The sequence below is a fragment of the Sus scrofa genome, chromosome 5, assembly GCF_054392235.1.
Source record: "Sus scrofa isolate SSC_HxYL_T2T_F1_AM1 chromosome 5, Sscrofa_HxYL_maternal_Yorkshire_Landrace_v2.0, whole genome shotgun sequence".
Taxonomy (NCBI): domain Eukaryota; kingdom Metazoa; phylum Chordata; class Mammalia; order Artiodactyla; family Suidae; genus Sus; species Sus scrofa.
The window spans coordinates 46274415-46290001 of NC_139387.1; positions in this window are offsets into that span (position 1 = coordinate 46274415).

A 15587-nucleotide genomic window follows, 5' to 3' on the forward strand; every position below is an offset into this window, starting at 1 on the left:
CTGGGCCCGAGTCCCCAGGGACCGCTGGTCGACCCCGGGGTCCATCAGACTCACGTGTGAGTCCCCTGGCACAGCTGTTCGACACCCAGGCCCTCAGGCACGGTCTCGAGTCGCCCGGGACAGCTGGTCAACACCGAGGGATTTCGGACACGGGCCCCAGGCGCCAGGGACTGCTGGTTGACCCCGCGGGCCATCAGAACAGGGCCTGAGTCGCGCGGGCCTGCTGGTGGACCGCGCGGGCCTTTGGACCCGGGCCAATATCGCCCGGGACATATGGTCGACCCCACGGGCCGTCGGACTCGAGTGCGATCTCCGGGGACACCTGGTCGAACCCACGTGCCCTCGGACACAGGCCCGAGTGCCTGGGACAGCTGGTCAACCACGCGGGCCTTCAGACTCGGGCCCGAGTCCACCTGGACAGCTGGTCGAACCGGCGGGCCCTCGGACGCGGGCCCGAGTCCCCCGGGACAGCCTGTCGACACTGCATGCCCGTGGACCCGGGCCCGAGTCCCCCGGGACAGGTGGGCGACCCTGTGGGACCTCAGACCCGGGCCCCAGTTCCCTGGGAAAGCTGGTTGATACCGCGAGCATTCAGACCCAGGCCCGAGTCACCCGGGACATTTGGTCGAAACCGTGGGCCCTCGGAATCAGGCCGGAGTCGCCCGGGACAGCCGGTCGACCCCGCAGGTCCTCGGGCACGGGCCCGAGGCGCCAGGGAGGCCTGGTCGACACCGCAGTGCCTCCGACCAGGGCCCGAGTTGCCCGGGACTGCTGGTCGACCCCGCATGCACTCGGTCCCAAGCGCGAGTCACCAGGGACAGCTGGTTGACCCCGCGGGCCTTCAGACACGGGCCCGAGTTGCCCGGGACGCCTGTTTGACACCATGCTCCCTCCGACCAGGCCCCAGTCGCCCAGGACAGCTGGTCGACCCCACGTAACCTAGGACGCAAGCGCGAGTGGTCCGGGACATCTGGTTGACACCGCAGGGCCTTGGGCCTGGGCCCGAGTCGCCCGGGACCCCTGGTCGACCCTGCAGGCCCTCGCACCCGGGCCCGAGTTGCCAAAACATCGGGGCGACCTCGTGGAACCTCGGACACGAGCGCGAGTCACCCAGGACTGCTGGTCCACCCTGCGGGCACTCGGACCAAAGCACGAATCACAGGGAAAACTGGTCGACCCCGTGGGCCTTCAGGAACGGGCCCGAGCCTCCGGGACAGCCTTTCGAGCCCGCAGGCCCTCGGAGCCGAACCCAAGTCAGCCAGGACAGCTGGTCGACCCCGCGGGCCTTAGGACCGAAGCGCCAGTCCCCCGGGACATCTGGTCGACACCGCGAGGCCTCGGGAATGGGCCCGAGTCGCCCAGGACAGCTGTTCGACCCCGTGGGCTCTCGGACATTGGCCCTAGTCGCCCGGGACGCCTGTTCGACACCCCGCTCCGTCCGACCAGGGCCCAAGTCCCCCGGGACAGCTGGTCGACCCTGGAGGATATCAGACACAGGCCCGAGTCGACCGGGAGATTTGGACGACACCGCGGGCCCTCGGGACCAGCCCGAGTCGCCCGGGAAAGGTTGTGGAACCCGCGGGCCCTCGGACATGGGCCCGACGTCCCCGGGACAGCTGGTCGACCCAACGGGACATCGGGCACGGGCCCGAGTCGCCCGGTACAGATGGTCGACCGCAGGACCTCGGACACGGGCCCAAGTCACGCGGGTCTGCTGGTCGATCCCGCGGGCCCTCGGTCCCGGGCCCGAATGGCCAAAGACATCGGGTCGACCTCACGGGCCCTCGGACACAAGCGCGTGTTGCCCGGGACTGCTGGTCAACCCCGCGGGAACACGGACCCCAGCGTGAGTGGCCAGGGATAGCTGGTCGAACACGCGGGCCTTCAGACACGGGTCCGAGTCGCCCGGGGCAACTGGTGGATGCGGCTGGTCTTCGGGCCTGGGTAGAGTTCCCCGGGACAGCTGGTCGACACCACGGGATCCTGGACCCGGGCCTGAGTCCCCCTGGACAACTGGTCGACCCCGCGTGACATCTGGCACATGCCCAAGTCACCCGGGAAAGCAGGTAGGCTGCGGGACCTCGGACCCGAACTTGAGTCGCCTGGGAGAGGTGGTCCATACCACGGTCCCTCGGGCACAGGCCGGAGACGCCCGGGAAAGTCGGGCGACCCCAAGGGCCTTTGGACACAGGGCCAAAGTCGCCCGGGTCAGCTGGTCGACCCCGCGGTCCGTCGGTCCAAAGCGCGAGTGTCCCAGGAGAGCTGTGTGACACCGTGGGCCCTCGGAGCCAGGCCGGAGTCGCCTGGGACGTCTGGTTGACCCCGCGGGGCATCGGGCATGTGCTCGACTCGCCCTGGAGATCTGGTCGACCCCGCAGGCCCTCGGACTCGAGTGCGAGTCGCCCGGGACCCCTGGTGGGCCCTGCGGGCCCTCGGACCCGGGCCCGAGGGCCTGGAACATCTGGTCGACACCGTGGGCCCTCGGACACGGGCCCGAGTCACGCGGGATAGCTGATCAATAATGCCGGGCCTCGGAACCGGGCCCGAGGTGCCCGAGACAGCTGGTCGACACCCCGGGCCCTGGGGCACGTGCCCGAGTCGCCCCGGAGAGCTGGTCGACCCCGCGGGCCATCGGACCCGAGCGCGATTTGCCCGGAAGAGCTTGTCGAACACATGGGCCCTCGGACCCAGGCCCGAGTGACCCGGGATGGCTGGGCAACACCGCGGTCCCTCCGACCTGAACCCGAATCGCCCGGGACACCTGGTAGACCCGGTGGGACATCGGGCCCGGGCCCAAGACACCCGGGACAGCAGGTCGACCGCGGGCCCTTGGACCCAAACTCGAGTCGCTTGGGAGAGTGGGTCGACACTGCGGGCACTCGGGCATTGGCCGAATGGGCACGGGAAAGCTGGCAGACCCCACAGGACCCCGGCCACGGGCCCGAGTCGCCAAAGACATCAGGTCGACCTCGCGGGCAGTCGGACACGAGCGCGAGGACGCCGGGAATGCTGGTCAACCCCGTGGGCAGTCCCACCGAAGCATGTGTCGCCAGGGTCATCTGGTTGAACCCGTGGGCCCTCGGACACGGGCCCGTGTCACCCGGAGCTGGTCGTCACCGCGGGCATTCGGGCAAGGCCCGAGTCTTCCGGGACGCCTGTTCGACACCGCGGGCCCTGCGACCAGGGCCCAAGTCGCCCGGGGCAGCTGATCCATGCAGCGGGACATCTGGCACGGGCCCGAGGCGCCTGGGACAGCTGGTCGACCATGGGACCTGGGACCCGAACCGAGTCGCGCGGGAGAGTTTGTGGACACCGCGGGCCCTCGAGCACCGGCCCGAGTCGCCCAATACAGGTGGTCGAACCCGCGGGCCCTAGGACCTGGGCCCGAGTCCCCAGGGACCGCTGGTCGACCCCGGGGTCCATCAGACTCACGTGTGAGTCCCCTGGCACAGCTGTTCGACACCCAGGCCCTCAGGCACGGTCTCGAGTCGCCCGGGACAGCTGGTCAACACCGAGGGATTTCGGACACGGGGCCCAGTCGCCAGGGACTGCTGGTTGACCCCGCGGGCCATCAGAACAGGGCCTGAGTCGCGCGGGCCTTCTGGTGGACCGCGCGGGCCTTTGGACCCGGGCCAATATCGCCCGGGACATATGGTCGACCCCACGGGCCGTCGGACTCGAGTGCGATCTCCGGGGACACCTGGTCGAACCCACGTGCCCTCGGACACAGGCCCGAGTGCCTGGGACAGCTGGTCGACCACGCGGGCCTTCAGACTCGGGCCCGAGTCCACCTGGACAGCTGGTCGACCCGGCGGGCCCTCGGACGCGGGCCCGAGTCCCCCGGGACAGCCTGTCGACACCGCATGCCCGTGGACCCGGGCCCGAGTCCCCCGGGACAGGTGGGCGACCCTGTGGGACCTCAGACCCGGGCCCCAGTTCCCTGGGAAAGCTGGTTGATACCGCGAACATTCAGACCCAGGCCCGAGTCTCCCGGGACATTTGGTCGAAACCGTGGGCCCTCGGAATCAGGCCGGAGTCGCCCGGGACAGCTGGTCGACCCCGCAGGTCCTCGGGCACGGGCCCGAGGCGCCAGGGAGGCCTGGTCGACACCGCAGTGCCTCCGACCAGGGCCCGAGTTGCCCGGGACTGCTGGTCGACCCCGCATGAACTCGGTCCCAAGCGCGAGTCACCAGGGACAGCTGGTTGACCCCGCGGGCCTTCAGACACGGGCCCGAGTTGCCCGGGACGCCTGTTTGACACCATGCTCCCTGCGACCAGGCCCCAGTCGCCCGGGACAGCTGGTCGACCCCGCAGGTCCTCGGGCACGGGCCCGAGTTGCCCGGGACGCCTGTTTGACACCATGCTCCCTCCGACCAGGCCGCAGTCGCCCAGGACAGCTGGTCGACCCCACGTAACCTAGGACGCAAGCGCGAGTGGTCCGGGACATCTGGTTGACACCGCAGGGCCTTGGGCCTGGGCCCGAGTCGCCCGGGACACCTGGTCGACCCTGCAGGCCCTCGCACCCGGGCCCGAGTTGCCAAAACATCGGGGCGACCTCGTGGAACCTCGGACACGAGCGCGAGTCACCCAGGATTGCTGGTCCACCCTGCGGGCACTCGGACCAAAGCATGAATCACAGGGAAAACTGGTCGACCCCGTGGGCCCTCAGGAACGGGCCCGAGCCTCCGGGACAGCCTTTCGAGCCCCCAGGCCCTCGGAGCCGAACCCAAGTCAGCCAGGACAGCTGGTCGACCCCGCGGGCCTTAGGACCGAAGCGCCAGTCCCCCGGGACATCTGGTCGACACCGCGAGGCCTCGGGAATGGGCCCGAGTCGCCCAGGACAGCTGTTCGACCCCGTGGGCTCTCGGACATTGGCCCTAGTCGCCCGGGACGCCTGTTCGACACCCCGCTCCGTCCGACCAGGGCCCAAGTCCCCCGGGACAGCTGGTCGACCCTGGAGGATATCAGACACAGGCCCGAGTCGACCGGGAGATTTGGACGACACCGCGGGCCCTCGGGACCAGCCCGAGTCGCCCGGGAAAGGTTGTGGAACCCGCGGGCCCTCGGACATGGGCCCGACGTCCCCGGGACAGCTGGTCGACCCAACGGGACATCGGGCACGGGCCCGAGTCGCCCGGTACAGATGGTCGACCGCAGGACCTCGGACACGGGCCCAAGTCACGCGGGTCTGCTGGTCGATCCCGCGGGCCCTCGGTCCCGGGCCCGAATGGCCAAAGACATCGGGTCGACCTCACGGGCCCTCGGACACAAGCGCGTGTTGCCCGGGACTGCTGGTCAACCCCGCGGGAACACGGACCCCAGCGTGAGTGGCCAGGGATAGCTGGTCGAACACGCGGGCCTTCAGACACGGGTCCGAGTCGCCCGGGGCAACTGGTGGATGCGGCTGGTCTTCGGGCCTGGGTAGAGTTCCCCGGGACAGCTGGTCGACACCACGGGATCCTGGACCCGGGCCTGAGTCCCCCTGGACAACTGGTCGACCCCGCGTGACATCTGGCACATGCCCAAGTCACCCGGGAAAGCAGGTAGGCTGCGGGACCTCGGACCCGAACTTGAGTCGCCTGGGAGAGGTGGTCCATACCACGGTCCCTCGGGCACAGGCCGGAGACGCCCGGGAAAGTCGGGCGACCCCAAGGGCCTTTGGACACAGGGCCAAAGTCGCCCGGGTCAGCTGGTCGACCCCGCGGTCCGTCGGTCCAAAGCGCGAGTGTCCCAGGAGAGCTGTGTGACACCGTGGGCCCTCGGAGCCAGGCCGGAGTCGCCTGGGACGTCTGGTTGACCCCGCGGGGCATCGGGCATGTGCTCGACTCGCCCTGGAGATCTGGTCGACCCCGCAGGCCCTCGGACTCGAGTGCGAGTCGCCCGGGACCCCTGGTGGGCCCTGCGGGCCCTCGGACCCGGGCCCGAGGGCCTGGAACATCTGGTCGACACCGTGGGCCCTCGGACACGGGCCCGAGTCACGCGGGATAGCTGATCAATAATGCCGGGCCTCGGAACCGGGCCCGAGGTGCCCGAGACAGCTGGTCGACACCCCGGGCCCTGGGGCACGTGCCCGAGTCGCCCCGGAGAGCTGGTCGACCCCGCGGGCCATCGGACCCGAGCGCGATTTGCCCGGAAGAGCTTGTCGAACACATGGGCCCTCGGACCCAGGCCCGAGTGACCCGGGATGGCTGGGCAACACCGCGGTCCCTCCGACCTGAACCCGAATCGCCCGGGACACCTGGTAGACCCGGTGGGACATCGGGCCCGGGCCCAAGACACCCGGGACAGCAGGTCGACCGCGGGCCCTTGGACCCAAACTCGAGTCGCGTGGGAGAGTGGGTCGACAGTGCGGGCACTCGGGCATTGGCCGAATGGGCACGGGAAAGCTGGCAGACCCCGCAGGACCCCGGCCACGGGCCCGAGTCGCCAAAGACATCAGGTCGACCTCGCGGGCAGTCGGACACGAGCGCGAGGACGCCGGGAATGCTGGTCAACCCCGTGGGCAGTCCCACCGAAGCATGTGTCGCCAGGGTCATCTGGTTGAACCCGTGGGCCCTCGGACACGGGCCCGTGTCACCCGGAGCTGGTCGTCACCGCGGGCATTCGGGCAAGGCCCGAGTCTTCCGGGACGCCTGTTCGACACCGCGGGCCCTGCGACCAGGGCCCAAGTCGCCCGGGGCAGCTGATCCATGCAGCGGGACATCTGGCACGGGCCCGAGGCGCCTGGGACAGCTGGTCGACCATGGGACCTGGGACCCGAACCGAGTCACGCGGGAGAGTTTGTCGACACCGCGGGCCCTCGAGCACCGGCCCGAGTCGCCCAATACAGGTGGTCGAACCCGCGGGCCCTAGGACCTGGGCCCGAGTCCCCAGGGACCGCTGGTCGACCCCGGGGTCCATCAGACTCACGTGTGAGTCCCCTGGCACAGCTGTTCGACACCCAGGCCCTCAGGCACGGTCTCGAGTCGCCCGGGACAGCTGGTCAACACCGAGGGATTTCGGACACGGGCCCCAGGCGCCAGGGACTGCTGGTTGACCCCGCGGGCCATCAGAACAGGGCCTGAGTCGCGCGGGCCTGCTGGTGGACCGCGCGGGCCTTTGGACCCGGGCCAATATCGCCCGGGACATATGGTCGACCCCACGGGCCGTCGGACTCGAGTGCGATCTCCGGGGACACCTGGTCGAACCCACGTGCCCTCGGACACAGGCCCGAGTGCCTGGGACAGCTGGTCGACCACGCGGGCCTTCAGACTCGGGCCCGAGTCCACCTGGACAGCTGGTCGACCCGGCGGGCCCTCGGACGCGGGCCCGAGTCCCCCAGGACAGCCTGTCGACACCGCATGCCCGTGGACCCGGGCCCGAGTCCCCCGGGACAGGTGGGCGACCCTGTGGGACCTCAGACCCGGGCCCCAGTTCCCTGGGAAAGCTGGTTGATACCGCGAACATTCAGACCCAGGCCCGAGTCACCCGGGACATTTGGTCGAAACCGTGGGCCCTCGGAATCAGGCCGGAGTCGCCCGGGACAGCTGGTCGACCCCGCAGGTCCTCGGGCACGGGCCCGAGGCGCCAGGGAGGCCTGGTCGACACCGCAGTGCCTCCGACCAGGGCCCGAGTTGCCCGGGACTGCTGGTCGACCCCGCATGAACTCGGTCCCAAGCGCGAGTCACCAGGGACAGCTGGTTGACCCCGCGGGCCTTCAGACACGGGCCCGAGTTGCCCGGGACGCCTGTTTGACACCATGCTCCCTCCGACCAGGCCCCAGTCGCCCGGGAGAGCTGGTCGACCCCGCAGGTCCTCGGGCACGGGCCCGAGTTGCCCGGGACGCCTGTTTGACACCATGCTCCCTCCGACCAGGCCGCAGTCGCCCAGGACAGCTGGTCGACCCCACGTAACCTAGGACGCAAGCGCGAGTGGTCCGGGACATCTGGTTGACACCGCAGGGCCTTGGGCCTGGGCCCGAGTCGCCCGGGACACCTGGTCGACCCTGCAGGCCCTCGCACCCGGGCCCGAGTTGCCAAAACATCGGGGCGACCTCGTGGAACCTCGGACACGAGCGCGAGTCACCCAGGACTGCTGGTCCACCCTGCGGGCACTCGGACCAAAGCACGAATCACAGGGAAAACTGGTCGACCCCGTGGGCCTTCAGGAACGGGCCCGAGCCTCCGGGACAGCCTTTCGAGCCCGCAGGCCCTCGGAGCCGAACCCAAGTCAGCCAGGACAGCTGGTCGACCCCACGGGCCTTAGGACCGAAGCGCCAGTCCCCCGGGACATCTGGTCGACACCGCGAGGCCTCGGGAATGGGCCCGAGTCGCCCAGGACAGCTGTTCGACACCGTGGGCTCTCGGACATTGGCCCTAGTCGCCCGGGACGCCTGTTCGACACCCCGCTCCGTCCGACCAGGGCCCAAGTCCCCCGGGACAGCTGGTCGACCCTGGAGGATATCAGACACAGGCCCGAGTCGACCGGGAGATTTGGACGACACCGCGGGCCCTCGGGACCAGCCCGAGTCGCCCGGGAAAGGTTGTGGAACCCGCGGGCCCTCGGACATGGGCCCGACGTCCCCGGGACAGCTGGTCGACCCAACGGGACATCGGGCACGGGCCCGAGTCGCCCGGTACAGATGGTCGACCGCAGGACCTCGGACACGGGCCCAAGTCACGCGGGTCTGCTGGTCGATCCCGCGGGCCCTCGGTCCCGGGCCCGAATGGCCAAAGACATCGGGTCGACCTCACGGGCCCTCGGACACAAGCGCGTGTTGCCCGGGACTGCTGGTCAACCCCGCGGGAACACGGACCCCAGCGTGAGTGGCCAGGGATAGCTGGTCGAACACGCGGGCCTTCAGACACGGGTCCGAGTCGCCCGGGGCAACTGGTGGATGCGGCTGGTCTTCGGGCCTGGGTAGAGTTCCCCGGGACAGCTGGTCGACACCACGGGATCCTGGACCCGGGCCTGAGTCCCCCTGGACAACTGGTCGACCCCGCGTGACATCTGGCACATGCCCAAGTCACCCGGGAAAGCAGGTAGGCTGCGGGACCTCGGACCCGAACTTGAGTCGCCTGGGAGAGGTGGTCCATACCACGGTCCCTCGGGCACAGGCCGGAGACGCCCGGGAAAGTCGGGCGACCCCAAGGGCCTTTGGACACAGGGCCAAAGTCGCCCGGGTCAGCTGGTCGACCCCGCGGTCCGTCGGTCCAAAGCGCGAGTGTCCCAGGAGAGCTGTGTGACACCGTGGGCCCTCGGAGCCAGGCCGGAGTCGCCTGGGACGTCTGGTTGACCCCGCGGGGCATCGGGCATGTGCTCGACTCGCCCTAGAGATCTGGTCGACCCCGCAGGCCCTCGGACTCGAGTGCGAGTCGCCCGGGACCCCTGGTGGACCCTGCGGGCCCTCGGACCCGGGCCCGAGGGCCTGGAACATCTGGTCGACACCGTGGGCCCTCGGACACGGGCCCGAGTCACGCGGGATAGCTGATCAATAATGCCGGGCCTCGGAACCGGGCCCGAGGTGCCCGAGACAGCTGGTCGACACCCCGGGCCATGGGGCACGTGCCCGAGTCGCCCCGGAGAGCTGGTCGACCCCGCGGGCCATCGGACCCGAGCGCGATTTGCCCGGAAGAGCTTGTCGAACACATGGGCCCTCGGACCCAGGCCCGAGTGACCCGGGATGGCTGGGCAACACCGCGGTCCCTCCGACCTGAACCCGAATCGCCCGGGACACCTGGTAGACCCGGTGGGACATCGGGCCCGGGCCCAAGACACCCGGGACAGCAGGTCGACCGCGGGCCCTTGGACCCAAACTCGAGTCGCTTGGGAGAGTGGGTCGACACTGCGGGCACTCGGGCATTGGCCGAATGGGCACGGGAAAGCTGGCAGACCCCACAGGACCCCGGCCACGGGCCCGAGTCGCCAAAGACATCAGGTCGACCTCGCGGGCAGTCGGACACGAGCGCGAGGACGCCGGGAATGCTGGTCAACCCCGTGGGCAGTCCCACCGAAGCATGTGTCGCCAGGGTCATCTGGTCGAACCCGTGGGCCCTCGGACACGGGCCCGTGTCACCCGGAGCTGGTCGTCACCGCGGGCATTCGGGCAAGGCCCGAGTCTTCCGGGACGCCTGTTCGACACCGCGGGCCCTGCGACCAGGGCCCAAGTCGCCCGGGGCAGCTGATCCATGCAGCGGGACATCTGGCACGGGCCCGAGGCGCCTGGGACAGCTGGTCGACCATGGGACCTGGGACCCGAACCGAGTCGCGCGGGAGAGTTTGTGGACACCGCGGGCCCTCGAGCACCGGCCCGAGTCGCCCAATACAGGTGGTCGAACCCGCGGGCCCTAGGACCTGGGCCCGAGTCCCCAGGGACCGCTGGTCGACCCCGGGGTCCATCAGACTCACGTGTGAGTCCCCTGGCACAGCTGTTCGACACCCAGGCCCTCAGGCACGGTCTCGAGTCGCCCGGGACAGCTGGTCAACACCGAGGGATTTCGGACACGGGCCCCAGGCGCCAGGGACTGCTGGTTGACCCCGCGGGCCATCAGAACAGGGCCTGAGTCGCGCGGGCCTGCTGGTGGACCGCGCGGGCTTTTGGACCCGGGCCAAAATCGCCCGGGACATATGGTCGACCCCACGGGCCGTCGGACTCGAGTGCGATCTCCGGGGACACCTGGTCGAACCCACGTGCCCTCGGACACAGGCCCGAGTGCCTGGGACAGCTGGTCGACCACGCGGGCCTTCAGACTCGGGCCCGAGTCCACCTGGACAGCTGGTCGACCCGGCGGGCCCTCGGACGCGGGCCCGAGTCCCCCGGGACAGCCTGTCGACAACGCATGCCCGTGGACCCGGGCCCGAGTCCCCCGGGACAGGTGGGCGACCCTGTGGGACCTCAGACCCGGGCCCGAGTTCCCTGGGAAAGCTGGTTGATACCGCGAGCATTCAGACCCAGGCCCGAGTCACCCGGGACATTTGGTCGAAACCGTGGGCCCTCGGAATCAGGCCGGAGTCGCCCGGGACAGCTGGTCGACCCCGCAGGTCCTCGGGCACGGGCCCGAGGCGCCAGGGAGGCCTGGTCGACACCGCGTGCCTCCGACCAGGGCCCGAGTTGCCCGGGACTGCTGGTCGACCCCGCGTGCACTCGGTCCCAAGCGCGAGTCACCAGGGACAGCTGGTTGACCCCGCGGGCCTTCAGACACGGGCCCGAGTTGCCCGGGACGCCTGTTTGACACCATGCTCCCTCCGACCAGGCCCCAGTCGCCCAGGACAGCTGGTCGACCCCACGTAACCTAGGACGCAAGCGCGAGTGGTCCGGGACATCTGGTTGACACCGCAGGGCCTTGGGCCTGGGCCCGAGTCGCCCGGGACACCTGGTCGACCCTGCAGGCCCTCGCACCCGGGCCCGAGTTGCCAAAACATCGGGGCGACCTCGTGGAACCTCGGACACGAGCGCGAGTCACCCAGGACTGCTGGTCCACCCTGCGGGCACTCGGACCAAAGCACGAATCACAGGGAAAACTGGTCGACCCCGTGGGCCTTCAGGAACGGGCCCGAGCCTCCGGGACAGCCTTTCGAGCCCGCAGGCCCTCGGAGCCGAACCCAAGTCAGCCAGGACAGCTGGTCGACCCCGCGGGCCTTAGGACCGAAGCGCCAGTCCCCCGGGACATCTGGTCGACACCGCGAGGCCTCGGGAATGGGCCCGAGTCGCCCAGGACAGCTGTTCGACCCCGTGGGCTCTCGGACATTGGCCCTAGTCGCCCGGGACGCCTGTTCGACACCCCGCTCCGTCCGACCAGGGCCCAAGTCCCCCGGGACAGCTGGTCGACCCTGGAGGATATCAGACACAGGCCCGAGTCGACCGGGAGATTTGGACGACACCGCGGGCCCTCGGGACCAGCCCGAGTCGCCCGGGAAAGGTTGTGGAACCCGCGGGCCCTCGGACATGGGCCCGACGTCCCCGGGACAGCTGGTCGACCCAGGGGGACATCGGGCACGGGCCCGAGTCGCCCGGTACAGATGGTCGACCGCAGGACCTCGGACACGGGCCCAAGTCACACGGGTCTGCTGGTCGATCCCGCGGGCCCTCGGTCCCGGGCCCGAATGGCCAAAGACATCGGGTCGACCTCACGGGCCCTCGGACACAAGCGCGTGTTGCCCGGGACTGCTGGTCAACCCCGCGGGAACACGGACCCCAGCGTGAGTGGCCAGGGATAGCTGGTCGAACACGCGGGCCTTCAGACACGGGTCCGAGTCGCCCGGGGCAACTGGTGGATGCGGCTGGTCTTCGGGCCTGGGTAGAGTTCCCCGGGACAGCTGGTCGACACCACGGGATCCTGGACCCGGGCCTGAGTCCCCCTGGACAACTGGTCGACCCCGCGTGACATCTGGCACATGCCCAAGTCACCCGGGAAAGCAGGTAGGCTGCGGGACCTCGGACCCGAACTTGAGTCGCCTGGGAGAGGTGGTCCATACCACGGTCCCTCGGGCACAGGCCGGAGACGCCCGGGAAAGTCGGGCGACCCCAAGGGCCTTTGGACACAGGGCCAAAGTCGCCCGGGTCAGCTGGTCGACCCCGCGGTCCGTCGGTCCAAAGCGCGAGTGTCCCAGGAGAGCTGTGTGACACCGTGGGCCCTCGGAGCCAGGCCGGAGTCGCCTGGGACGTCTGGTTGACCCCGCGGGGCATCGGGCATGTGCTCGACTCGCCCTGGAGATCTGGTCGACCCCGCAGGCCCTCGGACTCGAGTGCGAGTCGCCCGGGACCCCTGGTGGACCCTGCGGGCCCTCGGACCCGGGCCCGAGGGCCTGGAACATCTGGTCGACACCGTGGGCCCTCGGACACGGGCCCGAGTCACGCGGGATAGCTGATCAATAATGCCGGGCCTCGGAACCGGGCCCGAGGTGCCCGAGACAGCTGGTCGACACCCCGGGCCCTGGGGCACGTGCCCGAGTCGCCCCGGAGAGCTGGTCGACCCCGCGGGCCATCGGACCCGAGCGCGATTTGCCCGGAAGAGCTTGTCGAACACATGGGCCCTCGGACCCAGGCCCGAGTGACCCGGGATGGCTGGGCAACACCGCGGTCCCTCCGACCTGAACCCGAATCGCCCGGGACACCTGGTAGACCCGGTGGGACATCGGGCCCGGGCCCAAGACACCCGGGACAGCAGGTCGACCGCGGGCCCTTGGACCCAAACTCGAGTCGCTTGGGAGAGTGGGTCGACACTGCGGGCACTCGGGCATTGGCCGAATGGGCACGGGAAAGCTGGCAGACCCCGCAGGACCCCGGCCACGGGCCCGAGTCGCCAAAGACATCAGGTCGACCTCGCGGGCAGTCGGACACGAGCGCGAGGACGCCGGGAATGCTGGTCAACCCCGTGGGCAGTCCCACCGAAGCATGTGTCGCCAGGGTCATCTGGTCGAACCCGTGGGCCCTCGGACACGGGCCCGTGTCACCCGGAGCTGGTCGTCACCGCGGGCATTCGGGCAAGGCCCGAGTCTTCCGGGACGCCTGTTCGACACCGCGGGCCCTGCGACCAGGGCCCAAGTCGCCCGGGGCAGCTGATCCATGCAGCGGGACATCTGGCACGGGCCCGAGGCGCCTGGGACAGCTGGTCGACCATGGGACCTGGGACCCGAACCGAGTCGCGCGGGAGAGTTTGTGGACACCGCGGGCCCTCGAGCACCGGCCCGAGTCGCCCAATACAGGTGGTCGAACCCGCGGGCCCTAGGACCTGGGCCCGAGTCCCCAGGGACCGCTGGTCGACCCCGGGGTCCATCAGACTCACGTGTGAGTCCCCTGGCACAGCTGTTCGACACCCAGGCCCTCAGGCACGGTCTCGAGTCGCCCGGGACAGCTGGTCAACACCGAGGGATTTCGGACACGGGCCCCAGGCGCCAGGGACTGCTGGTTGACCCCGCGGGCCATCAGAACAGGGCCTGAGTCGCGCGGGCCTGCTGGTGGACCGCGCGGGCTTTTGGACCCGGGCCAAAATCGCCCGGGACATATGGTCGACCCCACGGGCCGTCGGACTCGAGTGCGATCTCCGGGGACACCTGGTCGAACCCACGTGCCCTCGGACACAGGCCCGAGTGCCTGGGACAGCTGGTCGACCACGCGGGCCTTCAGACTCGGGCCCGAGTCCACCTGGACAGCTGGTCGACCCGGCGGGCCCTCGGACGCGGGCCCGAGTCCCCCGGGACAGCCTGTCGACACCGCATGCCCGTGGACCCGGGCCCGAGTCCCCCGGGACAGGTGGGCGACCCTGTGGGACCTCAGACCCGGGCCCGAGTTCCCTGGGAAAGCTGGTTGATACCGCGAGCATTCAGACCCAGGCCCGAGTCACCCGGGACATTTGGTCGAAACCGTGGGCCCTCGGAATCAGGCCGGAGTCGCCCGGGACAGCTGGTCGACCCCGCAGGTCCTCGGGCACGGGCCCGAGGCGCCAGGGAGGCCTGGTCGACACCGCGTGCCTCCGACCAGGGCCCGAGTTGCCCGGGACTGCTGGTCGACCCCGCGTGCACTCGGTCCCAAGCGCGAGTCACCAGGGACAGCTGGTTGACCCCGCGGGCCTTCAGACACGGGCCCGAGTTGCCCGGGACGCCTGTTTGACACCATGCTCCCTCCGACCAGGCCCCAGTCGCCCAGGACAGCTGGTCGACCCCACGTAACCTAGGACGCAAGCGCGAGTGGTCCGGGACATCTGGTTGACACCGCAGGGCCTTGGGCCTGGGCCCGAGTCGCCCGGGACACCTGGTCGACCCTGCAGGCCCTCGCACCCGGGCCCGAGTTGCCAAAACATCGGGGCGACCTCGTGGAACCTCGGACACGAGCGCGAGTCACCCAGGACTGCTGGTCCACCCTGCGGTCACTCGGACCAAAGCACGAATCACAGGGAAAACTGGTCGACCCCGTGGGCCTTCAGGAACGGGCCCGAGCCTCCGGGACAGCCTTTCGAGCCCGCAGGCCCTCGGAGCCGAACCCAAGTCAGCCAGGACAGCTGGTCGACCCCGCGGGCCTTAGGACCGAAGCGCCAGTCCCCCGGGACATCTGGTCGACACCGCGAGGCCTCGGGAATGGGCCCGAGTCGCCCAGGACAGCTGTTCGACCCCGTGGGCTCTCGGACATTGGCCCTAGTCGCCCGGGACGCCTGTTCGACACCCCGCTCCGTCCGACCAGGGCCCAAGTCCCCCGGGACAGCTGGTCGACCCTGGAGGATATCAGACACAGGCCCGAGTCGACCGGGAGATTTGGACGACACCGCGGGCCCTCGGGACCAGCCCGAGTCGCCCGGGAAAGGTTGTGGAACCCGCGGGCCCTCGGACATGGGCCCGACGTCCCCGGGACAGCTGGTCGACCCAGGGGGACATCGGGCACGGGCCCGAGTCGCCCGGTACAGATGGTCGACCGCAGGACCTCGGACACGGGCCCAAGTCACACGGGTCTGCTGGTCGATCCCGCGGGCCCTCGGTCCCGGGCCCGAATGGCCAAAGACATCGGGTCGACCTCACGGGCCCTCGGACACAAGCGCGTGTTGCCCGGGACTGCTGGTCAACCCCGCGGGAACACGGACCCCAGCGTGAGTGGCCAGGGATAGCTGGTCGAACACGCG